Below are 15,288 nucleotides of genomic sequence, written 5' to 3'. Positions count from 1 at the left end.
CAAAACTTGTGGGATACAGTGAAGGCAGTGTTTAGAGGGAAATTTATAGCTATGCATGTCTATATTGAAAAAGAAGAATGATCTCAAATCAATAACTTAACTTCACATCTTGAGGAACTGGAAAAAGAAGAGCAAAGCAAATCCGAAGTTAGCAGAAGAAAAGAAATAATTAAGATTATAGCAAAGAAGAATTAAATAGGGGATAAAAAACAAGAATCAAGAAAATTTAATTGTTTTTTTTGAAAAAAAAATCAATAAATTTGACTAGCCTTTATCTTGACAGGCAAAGAAAATAAGAAAAAAATCACAAATAACTAAAATCAGAAAAGAAAATGGGGATGTAACTACTGACCTTAGAGAAATAAAGTATTAAAAGAAATATTTTGAACAATTGTAAGCCAACAAATGAGGTAATTTAGACAAAATGAACAAATTCATAAACACAGAAATTATTTAAACTGAAGAAGAAATAGAAAACCTCAACAAGCCTATAACAAGTACACAGATTGAAACAACAATAAAAAAACCTTCTGCCAAAGAAAAGCCTAGGGCCACATAGTTTCACTGCTGAATTCTACCAAACATTTAAGCAAAGAATTAATACCAATCTTTATCAATCACTTCTAAAAAATTCAAGAGGAATGAACACTTCCTAATTCATTCTGTGAGACCAGCATTACCCTAACACCAAAGACTAATAAAGACATAGAAAAATTACATGCCAATTTTCTTTAATATAGATGTAAAAATCCTTGACAAAATACTAGCAAACCAAATTTGGCAGCATATTAAAAAACTACACACCACAATGAAGTTGGATTTATCCCAGGGATGCAAGGGTGGTTCAACATAGAAAAATTAATGTAATGCATCACATAAATAGAATGAAGGCAAAAAAAAACCACATGATTATCTTAATAGATTCAAAAAAGGCATTTGGAAAAATCTAGCTCCTTTTCTTAATAAATACACTCAGAATACCTGGAATAGAAGAGAATTTTCTCAACATGATAAAGACAACTTATGAAAAATCCACAGCTAACATCATACTCAATGTTGAAAAACTTAAAGCATTCCCCCTAAGATCAAGATCAAGGCAAGGATGCTCACTTTTACCACTGCTATTCAGTATTGTACTAGAAGTTCTAGCCAGAGCAATTAGGCAAGAAAAATAAATAAAAGTTATTCAAATTAGAAAGGAAGAAGTAAAACTTTCCCCATTTGCAGATGACATGGTCTTATATAGACCGTATCCAAAGGAACCCACAAAGAACTACTAGCACTGATAAATGAATTCAGCAAAATGGCAGGGTACAAGACAAATACACAAAATCAATTGTGTTTCTATACACTATCAATGAACAATCCAAAGAGGAAATGAAGAAAACTATTACATTTACAATAGCATTTGAAGGAATAAAATACCTAGGAATAAGTTTAAATAAGGATGCTAAAGATTTGTATACTGAAAATGCCAAAACACTGAAGAAATGAAAGGAGACCTAAGTAAATGGTAAGACTTCTATGTTCATGGATAGGAAGATTTAATATTGTTAAGAAGTCAATACTACCCAAAACAATCTACCTATTTAATGTAATCCCTATCAAAATTGCAGCAGTTGTTTTTTTTTTTTAGAGTTGGAAAAGTTGATACTCAAATTTATTTGGAACTGCAAGGGACTCCATATAGCCAAAAAAAAAAAAGGTTTAAAAAAGATCAAAGTCAAAGGACTTACACTTCCTGATTCCAAAATGTACTACAAAGCTACAATAATTGGACTCACCTCACTCAGCTAAGATGGAGTTGAAGAAGGACAACCACCACACCATGGAGCCTAGAGTGCCTACAACTGAAAGCAGGAGGATTGCATCCAGTAACCATGTGGAATCTGAGCCTCCTCTTGACATAGAGGTGCAACGGACACAACCAATCCAAGGACCTCAGAGAAAAGGTGGCATTGGAGTGGGAAAAGTGGACATGGTGGCTGATGGGTATGGGGAATGGCAGGAAGAGATGAGATGTGGAGGCGCCTTTGGGACTTGGAGTTGCCCTGGATGGTGCTTCAGGGGCAATCACCGGACATTGTTAATCCTCCCAGGGCTCACTGGATGGAATGGGGGAGAGTGTGGGCCATGATGTGGACCAATGACCATGAGGTGCAGAGATACCCAGAGATGTACTTACCAAATGCAATGGATGTGTCATGATGATGGGAGTGAGTGTTGCTGGGGGGGGGGGGGGAGGGGTGCGGTGGGCGTGGTGGGGTCAAATGGGACCTCATATTTTTTTAATGTAATATTTTTACAAAATCAATTAAAAAAAAAAAAGAATATTTTCACCAAAAAAAAAAAAAGCTACAATAATCAAAACAGTGTGGTAATGGCATAATAATAGACAAATGGAATAATGGAATGCAACTGAAATTCCAGAAACAGATCCACATAACTATGGTCAATTGATTTTTGACAAGGGCATCAAATACTTGGAGAATAGGCTCTTCAGCAAATGGTGTTGGGAAACCTGCATATTAACATGCAAAAGAATATATAGTTGTATTCCTACTTCAGATCATTCACAAAAGTTAACTCAAAATGGATCAAGGACCTAAATACCAAAGCTAAAATTATAAAATTCTTGGAAGATAACATGGCGACAAATCTTCACGACCTGGGATTCTGCAACAGATTTTTAAATATAACACCAAAAGCATGTGCAACAAAAGAAACAATAGATAAATTACACTTCATCAAAACTAAAATAATTTTTCATCACAGGACATTATCAAGAAAGTAAGAAGATAATAGTTGCAAACTGTATGTCTGATAAGGGCTTGATATTCAAAATATATAGAACTTTTACAATACATCCATAAAAGGACAAAAATCCAATTAAAAATGGGGCAAAAGATTTGAATAGATTTTCTCCAAAGAAGATATACAAATGGCTAGGAGCCATTATGGAAATGCAATACAAAATCACAACAAGATATTATTTCATACTGATTAAAATGGCTATTATTTTTTAAATGGAAAATAACAAGTCACTGTGGAAATTGGCTATGGTTCCTTAGAAAATTAAATGATAGAACTACCATATGAACCTGCAATTCCACAACTATGTGTATACTTAAAAGAATTGAAAGCAGAGAATCAAACAGATATTTGCTCAACAATGTTCATAAGGGCATTCCTCACAATTACCAAAAGGTGGAAGCAATCCAAGTGCCCATGAACAGAAGAATGAACAAACAGAATGTGGTATATATACACAACAAATTTTATTCAGCTGTAAAAAGAAATGAAATTCTGATACATGCTACAACATGGATGAAACTTGAAGACATCATGTTGCATGAAATAAGTCAGACACAAAAGCACAAGTATTTTATAATCTCATATGGAATAATAGAATATGCAAATTTATAGCCAGGAATTAGAAAACAGGTTATGAGGGGCTTGCTTGGGAGTCTGGAATGGGGAATGAATGCTTAATTGGTACGGAGTTTGTTTGAGGTGATGAAAAAGTTTGGTAATGGATGGCGATGATGGTAGTACAACATTTTGATTATCATTATCACCACTGAATTGTATATTTAAAGTGGTTACAATATTACCAGAATAAAAATAAAAACACATTGACCTGTACAACACAGTGAACCGTAATATAAACTATGGAATATAGCTAAGAATATAATTATAATAATACTTATAACACTTATAACAAAGGTACCACACTAATACAAAATGTAAATCACAGAGAAAATTGCATTCAAATGGTGGGTATTTGGAAACTACTTTCTGCATGACTTTTCTGTAAACCCACAACTGCTCTTGCACAAAAAGAATTAAAGATGGGCAAAGGACTTGAACAAACATTTTTCCAAAGAGGCTATGTAAATGACCAGTAAACATAAGAAAATATGTTCAATATCATTATCCATTAGGGAAATGCAAATAAAATCCACAGTGAAAGCCCACTTTACACCCACAGGGATGGTGATTATTAGCAAGGTGGAAAATAAGTTTTGGAGAAGACATAGAGAAATTGGAATGGTAGTGTATTGTTGGTGAGAATGTAAAATGGTGCAGCCACTGTAGAAAGCCCTATGGCAATTCCTCAAAAAGTTAAATGTGGCTTTATCATATGACCTGGGCCTTCCACTCCTAAGTATATGCCAAAATTAAGTGAAAACACGGTCTCAAACAGATACTTGTACACCAGTGTTCAGAGTGGCTTTATTCACAGCTGCCAAAAGGTGGAAGCAATCCAGTGTCCATCAACAAATGAAGGGATAAACAAAATTTGGTACATATACACAATGGAATATTATTTGGCTGTAAGAAGGAATGAAGTTCTGAGAAATGCTATAAAATGGATGAATACTGAAAACATTATACTGAGAGAAATAAGTAAGGCATATAAGGACAAATATTGCATGATGTTGCTTATATGAGATATTTAGAAATAAGAACTTTGCAGAGACAGAAAGTAGATTATAGGTTACCAAGGGATGAGGAAAAGAGGGAATGGGAAATTTCTGCTTGTGGGTATAGAGTGGAAATAAGAATTAATAAAATAAATAATGAAAAAACCCCTTCACCATGGGTACTCTTCCTTACAGTATTGCTCCCTTACTGAAAATAAAAAAAAAATAAGACTGTAGCTGATCTCTACATCACTCTGGAGAATATAAGCATAAGTGGCAGTAGTAAAAAAATATATATTTTATAATCAGCTAGACTCAGGTTCAAATACCAGTTCTACTATGAGCAAGTTATTTAGCCTCTTTTGGCGTTGGTTTCTTCCATACAAAATGGGAATCAAAATAGGACATTATAGTGCTATGAAGATTAAAACAGATAGTATATGAAATATACCGTATATCATAGTACCTAGATACATTATGTGTAACTTTATACAGTTATTATAATGGTGAATTTGGGCTAGTCAACACGCTTTCTAAACATTCATTTTTTCAACTTCCTCATCCTAAAGGTGGGGATTTAACAATTCTAAAACCACAGATTTGTTGAAAATTAAATAGGAAAATGTGTGTAAAAATTTTACTGCCATAAAACTGCTTTTCCCTCAGAATAAAAGTTAAATATCTTCACTTCTTTTTTCCATGTGCGTTTGCTGCTACATATTCAGTAAAGAGACATTTGCCTTTTCTATGGTACCAAGTTATTAAAGGATGAAGTATAAGATCCTGCCATTGTCAGACCCAACCTACGTCTTAGCTTCATCACTTCCTTACTTTGCAACCACAATTTTGCCTCTTTCCACATCTTCCAGCTATGTGCGTGCTGCTCTCTCTACCCAGAGTCCCACTGCTTCTTTTCTTCACCTCATAAACTCCCACTCACTCATTTGAAATAGTCTTTTGTGTGAAGACTTGTATAATTTCCTTAGGCAGTTTGTTTTTCTATGTTCTCTTGGCTTATACCACTTTGAAACGTTTGAACACACTTCCATTGCAATACTGACTGGATTGGGGAAGTGGACTTGGCCCAATGGATAGGGTGATGCCTACAATATGAGAGGTCTGCAATTCAAACCCCGGGCCTCCTTGACCTGTGTGGAGCTGGCCCATGTGCAGTGCTGATACATGCAAGGAGTGCCGTGCCACACAGGGGTGTCCCATGTGCAAGGAGTGAGCTCCATAAGGAGAGCCTCCACCGTGGAAGAAAGTGCAGCCTGCCCAAGAACGGTGCCGCACACACGGAGAGCTGACACAAGATGATGCAACAAAAAGAAACACAGATTCCTGATGCTGCTGATAAGGATAGAAGAGGTCACAGAATAACACAGACAGCAGACAACTGGGGGGGGGGGGGGAATAAATTTTTTAAAAATCTTTTAAAAAAAGTACTGGATTGTACTTAATTTACCAGTTCATTGGATTGACTTTCCCACCAGACTTTGAGCACCTCAGGGGCAAAGGACCCAATTCACTTTTGGAACCACCTAGTACATATACTATGCTACTAGAGCATCATGGGTGGGCAAGTAATATTTTAGGAAGTAAAGAATGAATGTTGGGTAATATAAAGACGGTGGCCACCAGTGGTTCTAAAGGGAGGGAGAAGGAAGAATAGGTGTAACATAGGTTTTTTTTGAGACATTGGAATTGTTCTGCATGATACTGCAATGACAGATACAAGCCATTACACATCTTGTCAAAACGTATAAAATTCTGTGGTACAAAGTGTAAAACAATGTAACCTATAGCAGTGCTTCAGTCTGTGTTCATCAGTGTTTCAATATGTGTTCATCAATTGTAACAAATGTACCACACTGATAAAGGATGTTGGAGTGCATGTTTGAGGGGGGGTGTATGTGTGGGAGTCCCCTGTATTTTCAATGTAATGTTTATGTGATCCAAAGCTCCTTTAAAAATAAATTTTAAAAATTTTTGAGAAAGAATGAATGTTGGAAATATTTTTAATAATAGGAATAATTTACATAATTACCTTACGTGTTTACCTTTTAGAAAATGATGCTATCTATAATAGGGTTTCTTAACCTTTTTTTGTTCCATGGACCCCTTTGCCAGTCAGGTGAAAACCACGGACCCCTTCTCAGAATGTAGCAGCAGACAGCTTTATGACACTCAACATTAGCATGTCTAAGTTAAATTTTAGGATTATTCAAAATTAAGTTTTACAACTTTCTCATAATTGTGATACCTGATAACCTAATATGGTTCAACATCTGTTCAGTCATTTTCAGCAAACATTTAGCAATTCGAGTTTTCCCATGGCATCATAAAATCCTCTCAGCCATCCTTACCAAACTTTTTGCAGGGAATTATCCACTGTACCCATAAAAATAAAAATCATACTAAGTCTACACTATACTGTGTATTATTTAATAAATATATCACACCTGTGTACCAACACAGCCCCACAAGAGTAACATTATTTTGCATTTTCAATTCAAGCTCACAGACCCCCTGAAATCTTCCCATGGTGCCCTTAACCATGGACCCCTGGTTAAGAACCCGTGAACTACAGAGAAAGCTGATAACACTTTACAGATCAGCTGCAAATATACCTAAGTTTTGGTCTATTTATAATGAAGATACATAGTCTTATCCATTACCATTTTGTGTTTATCTTTTGTTGGGGAAATCCAGGGTATGCTCAGTGGCAATCTCCCAGCACTCACCTATACCTTTCCTTCTCCCCTCTTGCTTGCTTGTGTGCAGGAGCTGGGCATGTTTCTATTTCACTAGGAATAGCAGACAGCTGGGGGAGACATTAAATCTTACCCAGCCCCAGCTGCTTGCCAGGACAAAAATGCTCACTGGCAGAGCCCCCACCCACCCCCCACAGGATGTAAAAGCTCAGCACTCAGTCAATGCAGGTGGCCCTCACCTCTGACACTGAGAGAGGTGTGGGGAGCTGCTGGGCAGCTGGCCTGCCAGGGGGACCAGCCACGACCAGTCTCTCATCTTCGATGCGAAGAGAGGTGTGTGAAGCTGCCATCACCACCCCAGATCCAAGCAGTTGACCTCCGTGGAGAACAGGTAAGGTAGGATTTTTTCCCTTGACCTTTTGGACCCTTCGTGCTGTGCAGGCAATAAAGCAGTCATTTTCTGGGAGCTTCTGCTGTGCCTGAGTCCGTGTTCCCAGGACCCATTGTAGAGCAACTTGCTCCATGCCTTCCTCCCTTACTCACTTGTGCGTGCCCTATATGCTTGCTTGTGTTACTGGGTACCTGTATTCTAAGATAGTAGTATTCTGATTCTAAGAATAGTAGACACTTAGATGTTTTCTGGATGAGATTTAAACATAATCGTATTTATATCTAAGAACCTTTTAAAGAGAAGTGGTATTTTTCCTCAAGCATGACAAATGTTCCACATCATGATATCCTTTGGTATGCTTTTCATTCAAATCAGTTACCCATTTCCAAACTGGCTCTAAAGTGCTCCAAAGAAGCAAGGCTTAAGAAAAGGGATAGTAGTGGTCCAGTTACTGACAGAATAAGAGGTCTGTGGATACTTGTGTGTTTATAAACTTTCTTTCCTTAATTGGTTTCTTATAATGCCAAAGACACTGGCATTGCTTTAGCAATAGGATTAACTTTGGCCGCAAAACACAGAACAGAGTGAGCTTTCTTAGGGTAACTGCTCCATGGTGGTACTTCTATAACTTAGTCTTCAACTTCCAAGGTTATTATTAAAGTTGATTATGCAGCATAAGTATAACTAAGCTCAATAAATGCAGCAAATGAGGAAGTAAATAAGTGACAAGTACCAATCTTTAGATTTGAACAATAGTAAAGCTATGCCTTGATTTAATTTTTAGGAATTTCTAAAAAAGCATAACAAAAACGTCATTCAACTCCATTGATCAATTTCTGTATATAGACCTGGCAACCATAGATTTTTTTTTCCCTTGGAGTGGCAAGAATTGTTTGCAACCTCTGCAAAAATTCAGCTAAGCATGGGGTGCTGTACTCTAGTAGCTCATGACATGAATGTTTTCTTTAGTAACCCTGTGGAATCAGATAAAGACATTCAGGCTGAATGGGTAGAAAAGGGAACGCTCAGTGATGGATTTATTCAGAGACCAATAATGAGTTAGTGGAGGACTAGAAATCAGAACTCAAAATGGTTTGATTACTACCAGGCTGTTGGATGTTTGGGACAATGGTGCATGTCTCTTCATTTTTTTTACTCTATCTTTCATCACTCTGGGTCTTCTATTTCCCACAAGCCTCCTATGCCTAGTACTCTCTTGACTCAGTAAACAGATTTTCTTTATGACTCAACAGGATATGCCTCTTTGCTCAAGAGGAAAGCTCTCCCTGAAGGTGTAGTGAACTAAGCTCCAACTCATTCAGACACATCTCACATCTGACTCAAGGCTTTGGCACCCAGGAGGAAATTCAAATAACACTTCTTTGCTATAACTCATATCTGTCAAAATCTTTGAGGTGCTCAATTCTCCAAACCATACCAAAGCTACACAGCTTTTCACCAATTTTCACCAAATTATCTCAAAACCTTTCAGAAGCACACTTAGCCTGATGCATAAATTATCTTATACTTTTGGTCAGGTCAGCATTCACTAATAAGAAAATGTGCCAGGAGCTGAAAATAGTTTTAAAGGAATTAATGCATTTGTTATAAATTCGATGCAACTCCATCACATGGCAAGAACTGATAAAATAACTTTTCATAATTGTATACTTCAAAATGAAATGAAATTTTAAAAATGGTTAGTTAAAAGTGGCTAGATGGGTTGGCTAGAAATAGGCATTGAGCTCTGAATTAGGTTATTTATGTTCTATTCTCTTCTCCAGCTTTTCTTTGCAGTTTGATCATAAACATTGTTGGGCAAATCTCTTAACTGTTCCTTTCTCAATGTCCCCATTCCTACATGAAGACATTTATTTTTTGACTCTAAAATTAATCCTTTAGGATCTAATCTGTAAGATGCTATATTGGAACAGTATGGTAAACATGGTATGTTTTAGAGTATTTCATTTCATTCTTGCTGAGATAACTACAAGTATTTTAGACAAGTGTCCAAAGTTACTGTGTTTATGCAAATTTTCTTGTAGACAGGAAAAAAAATGGACTTGCCACTCTTGACTTAAAAGAAATTAAACATATTGGTAAGTAGCATGTTTAATTGACTCATTATACAAATGACTTTTCACCAGAAAAGCAGCAGTGTGCCTGTAAATATGGTCTCCACTGAACAGACTTCAAAATCCTGTTCTAAAGTTGCAGGGGTAGGAGGGCTGCAGCAGTATCTGTGATCCTTTGTGACCTTTCTGCATCCTGCAGAAACTGACTGAGACCCTGACTGGTTTCTCAGACTAAAAACTAACAATGTTTTGCAGACTATATCTTCTCAAGAACTCCTCATAATTTAATAAAATTATAAATTTTGACTTTTCAGTTGACTTCTGAGGATTATATTCTCTTATTTGTGACTTAACTATGAGAACCTCTCTTTCCAGACATGGTAACTCAGTATATTTTATCCAGTAAGTAAGGGGAATTTGGAGGACCACTTTCAGAACTGTTAGCATGTATAGTAGGACTTGGGATTGCATTACTTTTTATGGTGTAGGAAAGTCCTGGTTATTTTGGGCTGGGAAAAGGGAGTTAGAGTGTTTAAAGATTTTATTCTGAGTTTGTGTTGTTTTTGGAGCAACCTCATTTAACTGCAGGCAGCTGGATAGGTTCCAAAGAGCAAATTCCAACCATTAGTGACCATGCCGTATCTACTTCCTAGGATCGTATTTTTTTCTCAGGTCACTGAGCCTTGGCTTTTATCTCCACTTCTCCAATGAGTCTGCCCTCTTTTATGTCACCAGTGACTTTTTTTGTTAACTCCACAGGATACTTTATTGTCATAATCTTCTTTGAACCCTTTGCAGCATCTGCCGGTGCTAACCATAACTTCCTTCTTGATCTACTCTCTACAGTGGGTGAATGTGTCTCCAGTTAATTTTGGTTTTTGTTCTACCTCTCTGTTGATTCTTTCTCAGTCCTTGCAGATTTCTTATACTTGGAGCATCCTTTCAATGGTGATGCCAATTTCAACCCTCTAATTGAGCAATTATATTAGTTTCACTAATATTACTCCTTTCTTCCTCTACCTAGGTGTCTCAGGGACTAAAATTCCACTATTAGACATCCATTTCTTTAAGTTTCACCTTCTTATGCAAATATCCTATGAAAGGGATACCTTACCAAACTATTAAAAAATGCATTTGCTTTCCAGAGACATTCTTTTCTATGGAAGGTGAGTTAGGGAGATGATGGCTTTCTATTTTAAAACTACTAGGTGAAAAGGAAAAGGGCATTGGAAAAGTGGTGGAAAAAACCAAAGATAAACTTCGTTTCCTTTACAGTTTATGGCTGTTGGTCTTCAACATAATTCTTTCTAAATTCATTGTCTTTTTTTTTTTAATGACATAATTTTCCAAAGTGAGCAAGAGGGTCTACCCATTCTTGCTGCTAATTGCCTGCCAGTACCTGAAAACTTCTCTTAGATGTCCATAAAACTTCTTCGCTTTTTCTTGTATGTTAATATTCAGGAGGATTAATGACATATCACTCTGACCTCAGCAGTAGGGCAAATCTTAGCCCAACTGCTTAGAGCAATACAGGATCTTAACAGCAACAGAGATTTACCTTTACTGCTTTAAGGAACAGTTTTTCTGAGATTAATCAACAAATCCCTAATTGGTTTATAGTGATCATATGCTCCCACAGGGGTTGATTTTGCAAGTGAATGATTGAAAAGAGAAATTTCCTAAGATAATCCAATTAAAATTTATATTGAGAGGCAGAACAGGAAATCTAAGTGAGACAACTCAGTTTTTTAGTTTCAGATGAAGAAATAAGGTTGCTACAAGCATCTTTATTCACTCATTCCCTGGCCCTAGGGAGTCTCTTCTCCTTGGCATCCTGCTCTATTAAGGTGAAATTAATTAATCCTGCTAATGATGTAAGTCATTGCTCCTTGTAGCATAAAGGGGGCATGGAAATATATTGCTGAAAGTCCTTTGGAATTCAGCTTGATGAGACAGATTCTCCATTGTAATTACAGTAAGCCACTTTGCAGCTAAAGTTAGGAAACTGAATTGAAGAATCCAGATGATTCAGTATTTAAAACAAACATTTGGTAGCTTTATTTGGGTAGCTTCAACCTCCCTGCAATAAACATAGGGTTCCTAAGTGTTCTAGCCCCTCTGGATGCAGCTTTTAGAACTGTTTCCTGAGGAATAATAGTCATAGTTCATGTGCCAACCAGTGTTATAAGCATATAACATTAACATGTGTTGACTTAAGTCTCATCGCAATCTGTTGACTTAGATATGATTATTCCCAATTTATAGAAGAGTTAGTTGAAACATGGAAAGGTCACCAGCTATAAAGCGGTAAATCTGGGTTTCAAGCTTAAGGTCTTCCCCATCTGCCTGTTTTAGCTGTTTCTTCAAAACCTGGTTAGGATTCCATTAGAATATAAAGATAGCATGATTGGGGAATAATGGGTAAATATTGGAGAAAAAATAATTGAATCTTAATCCTTTGTTCTTGTTGGTCCCTTGATTCAAAAACTTCTTGAGCATATTTTACATACTAGCACTGGACTAGGTGACAGGGTTTTCCTTGGTGAATAAAACAGATATGGTCCTTGTCCTCATGGTGGGGAAAGAGACAATAAGGAATTAAAGAATTATATCGGTATACAATGGTGTAAAACAAATGGTGTGAAGGAACTAGTCATGAAGCAAATAGAACACCAAGGTTACAGACCTGGTTCTATAAGGTGGTCAGGAAAGGCTACTGTGAGGAGATGGCCATAGAACTGAGACCAAAGGATGAAGGCTCTGTCATGAGAATTTGGGGGATGGAGAGTGGAGGGAAGAGAATGTTTCATGACAAGGGAACTTGTGTGCAAAGGACTTGAGGTGAGAAAGAGCTTATTAGTAATTTATTAACTGAAGGACAGCCAGTGTTGTTGCACCTTGGTGAACAACAAAACTGACTTTTAAAAAACGTTATTGCAACTGATGTATTGACTTAAGGAAATGAAAGTTAAGGTGTAAAATTGTGCATATAGAGACCAGGGGTTTGAAAATCAGTGTATGGTGTGGAGGAAAACCTGAGGTGGTATCAGTGTGGTACCTGCCCTGGGCTGAGGGCAGCTTGCACACCCAGATGGCTTCCCATGATCAGAAAACCTTGCAGTATATAGGCTGATGCAGAAATGCAAAGTGGTTTTTACTAAAGGCAGCAAACTGTCAGCTTCCTATCTACACTAAAACCCAGAGGGTCTAGATAGTACCAAATAAACATCTGCATCAGATTTTGTTCCCCTGAACCACAAGCACTTCTGAGAACTCATTGCACTATTTGGAAAATAGATACAATTAATGTTTGGCTTGATTCCTCAATTTGGCAAGAAGTTCCCAAACCCCAATCTTGGAAAAAAATTAACCTGTCTCTGTCTGATCCAAAAAGTATTAGCAACCATGACTTTAAAATGCTGTTTGACCTAAAGTAAGGGGGAAATGGAAAGGAGAAATGAGTTTATATGGCTACGAGTTTCTAAAAAAGAGTCTGGAGGCTGGCAGAAGGATTGCCCTCATGCACAACTGAGCAGAGTCAGAGAGACAGATAAAGCAGATACAACCCCCAGATATTGGTTCCTTTGAGGGCTAAAGAGACCCATGGGAGTTATGGTCATGGCCGATGGGGTTAACTACCAGGGCAGATGGCCCCTCTTTGGAAATGGTGTTTATGTGTGATGAATCTGGACTCAAATGGGATCTCCCTTCATAAGACTTTCATGCTAATGTGCTGGAGGTGCAGTTAATGTTGGGGTTTAAGATATATTTAGGGGATTTGAATCTCTGGACTGACAATGTGATAGCCAGGTCCTGAGCCTCAACAGACTCCAGCACCTACAATCTGATCTATTGGACTTACCACACTCAGCTAAGATGGAGTTGAAGAAGGACAACTACCACACCATGGAGCCTAGAGTGATTACAACTGAAAATGGGAGGATTGCATCCAGCATCCATGTGGAATCTGAGCCTCCTCTTGACACAGAGGTGCAATGGACACAACCAATCCAATGTCCACATAGAAGAGGTGGCATTGGATTGGGAAAAGTGGACATGGTGGACGATGGGTATGGGGAAAGGCAGGAAGAGATGAGAGGTGGAGGCGTCTTTGGGACATGGAGCTGCCCTGGATGGTGCTTCAGAGGTAATCACTGGACATTGTAAATCCTCACAGGGCCCACTGGATGGAATGGAGGAGAGTATGGGCCATGATGTGAACCATTGTCTATGAGGTGCAGAGGTGCCCAAAGATGTACTTACCAAATCCAATGGATGTGTCATGATGATGGGAACGAGTGTTGTTGCGGGGGGGAGAGGGGGGGTGGGAGGGGTGGGGTTGAATGGGCCCTCACATATATATTTTTAATGTAATATTATTACAAAGTCAATAAAAAAATAAATTAGAGTATATTAAAAAAAAAAAAAAATAAACAAAAAAACAAAAAAGTATTAGCAGAAGCCCTTCTAAATCATAATAATATATTGTACTCTAGACCTGTAGGTTTTCCCCCACTAAAATCTCACTACATACTCTTTACAACTTCCCTTTGGATGCCAGTTGATATTTATCTGTGAGACAAATGGATAATACAATTCAGGTTTAGCAAGCACTATTGAGCGATTGGCCGTTCCTCAACTGAGATACTTCCCAGCAACAGAGTGTTAGAAAAGTGAGAGAACTTTCCTTCTCAGAATTCACCACAGGAACATTTCCTTTGATATGCCTTTTTAGAGCAAGCCTTAAGACTCTCAAACAAGTTGTGTGTGCATGTGCACATTACACAGTTGAATTAACCATTCAGGCACAATCAGGAGCTTCAGGCAAAGAAGAGAGTGACAAATGCAGTAAGGCCAAAAAAGTGTGGCAGTTCAAGGAGAGAGGCAGAAGCAAAGGATTGGAAGATTCAGAAGGAAAAGGAGAATTTCTCAATCATAAACACCCATATTGGCATACTGCACAAGGCTTTTATGAATCAACTCTGACTCCTGGAAAGTCAAAACCTTGCTTGTAACTTCACTGTACAGTGAACCATTTCTTTATCAGTGATGACTCCATTTTTTCTGTCTTCAGTAATGAAGACTAGCCCCATGTAGCATCCACCTTCCATGCCTTTTCCACTGGCATTATACCCCAAGGTCAGAAGCAAGGACTTTGGGATCAGATTGGGGTTGAATGCTGGCTCAAATATTTATTAGCCTTGATTCCTTAAGCAAACTAATAACCACTGTAGATCTCATATAATATGGAAGGTTTCACCTAGTGGTTCTCAAATTTTTGTGTAGAGCTGAGAAAAAGCACTGATGCTTGGGCCAATTGAAAGAGGACAGGGTCTGGAACTTTGTATGTTCACTGATAGTCACCAAAGGACTCTGAGGATTCAATGTGTGCTATCGAAACAAGCATCTGGACCTCACATATTTTATAACTTGGGTCCTGTGGTAAAATGGAAAGTGGTTTTGTTTTTGACATCCAAGACCTGCCTGCATTCCTGTGTGGGAAATCTATTGCTTACTAATTCTGGGAGTTTGGCTAAATCGCATCACTTCTCTGACCCAAGGTGTCCTCCTTTTGTTAAATAGGGATAATAGTGCCTACATCCAGGGGTCATCAAGAGATTTAATGAGGTAAGGTGCTTTGACTCACAAGAGGTTACTGATGAATGCTGGCAGAAGTAGAA

General features: G+C 37.7%; 1 protein-coding gene across 10 annotated transcripts in view; it reads right to left on the bottom strand.

The window, feature by feature from the left end:
* Positions 1 to 15,288, bottom strand: part of TRPM3 (transient receptor potential cation channel subfamily M member 3) — a 915,440-nt gene that overhangs the window by 370,659 nt on the left and 529,493 nt on the right. The window lies entirely within an intron of this gene.

The sequence above is a fragment of the Dasypus novemcinctus genome, chromosome 8 (assembly GCF_030445035.2).
Source record: "Dasypus novemcinctus isolate mDasNov1 chromosome 8, mDasNov1.1.hap2, whole genome shotgun sequence".
Lineage (NCBI taxonomy): Eukaryota > Metazoa > Chordata > Mammalia > Cingulata > Dasypodidae > Dasypus > Dasypus novemcinctus.
Note: the sequence above shows the minus strand (reverse complement) of the source record. Positions and strands in the feature narration are given on the sequence as shown.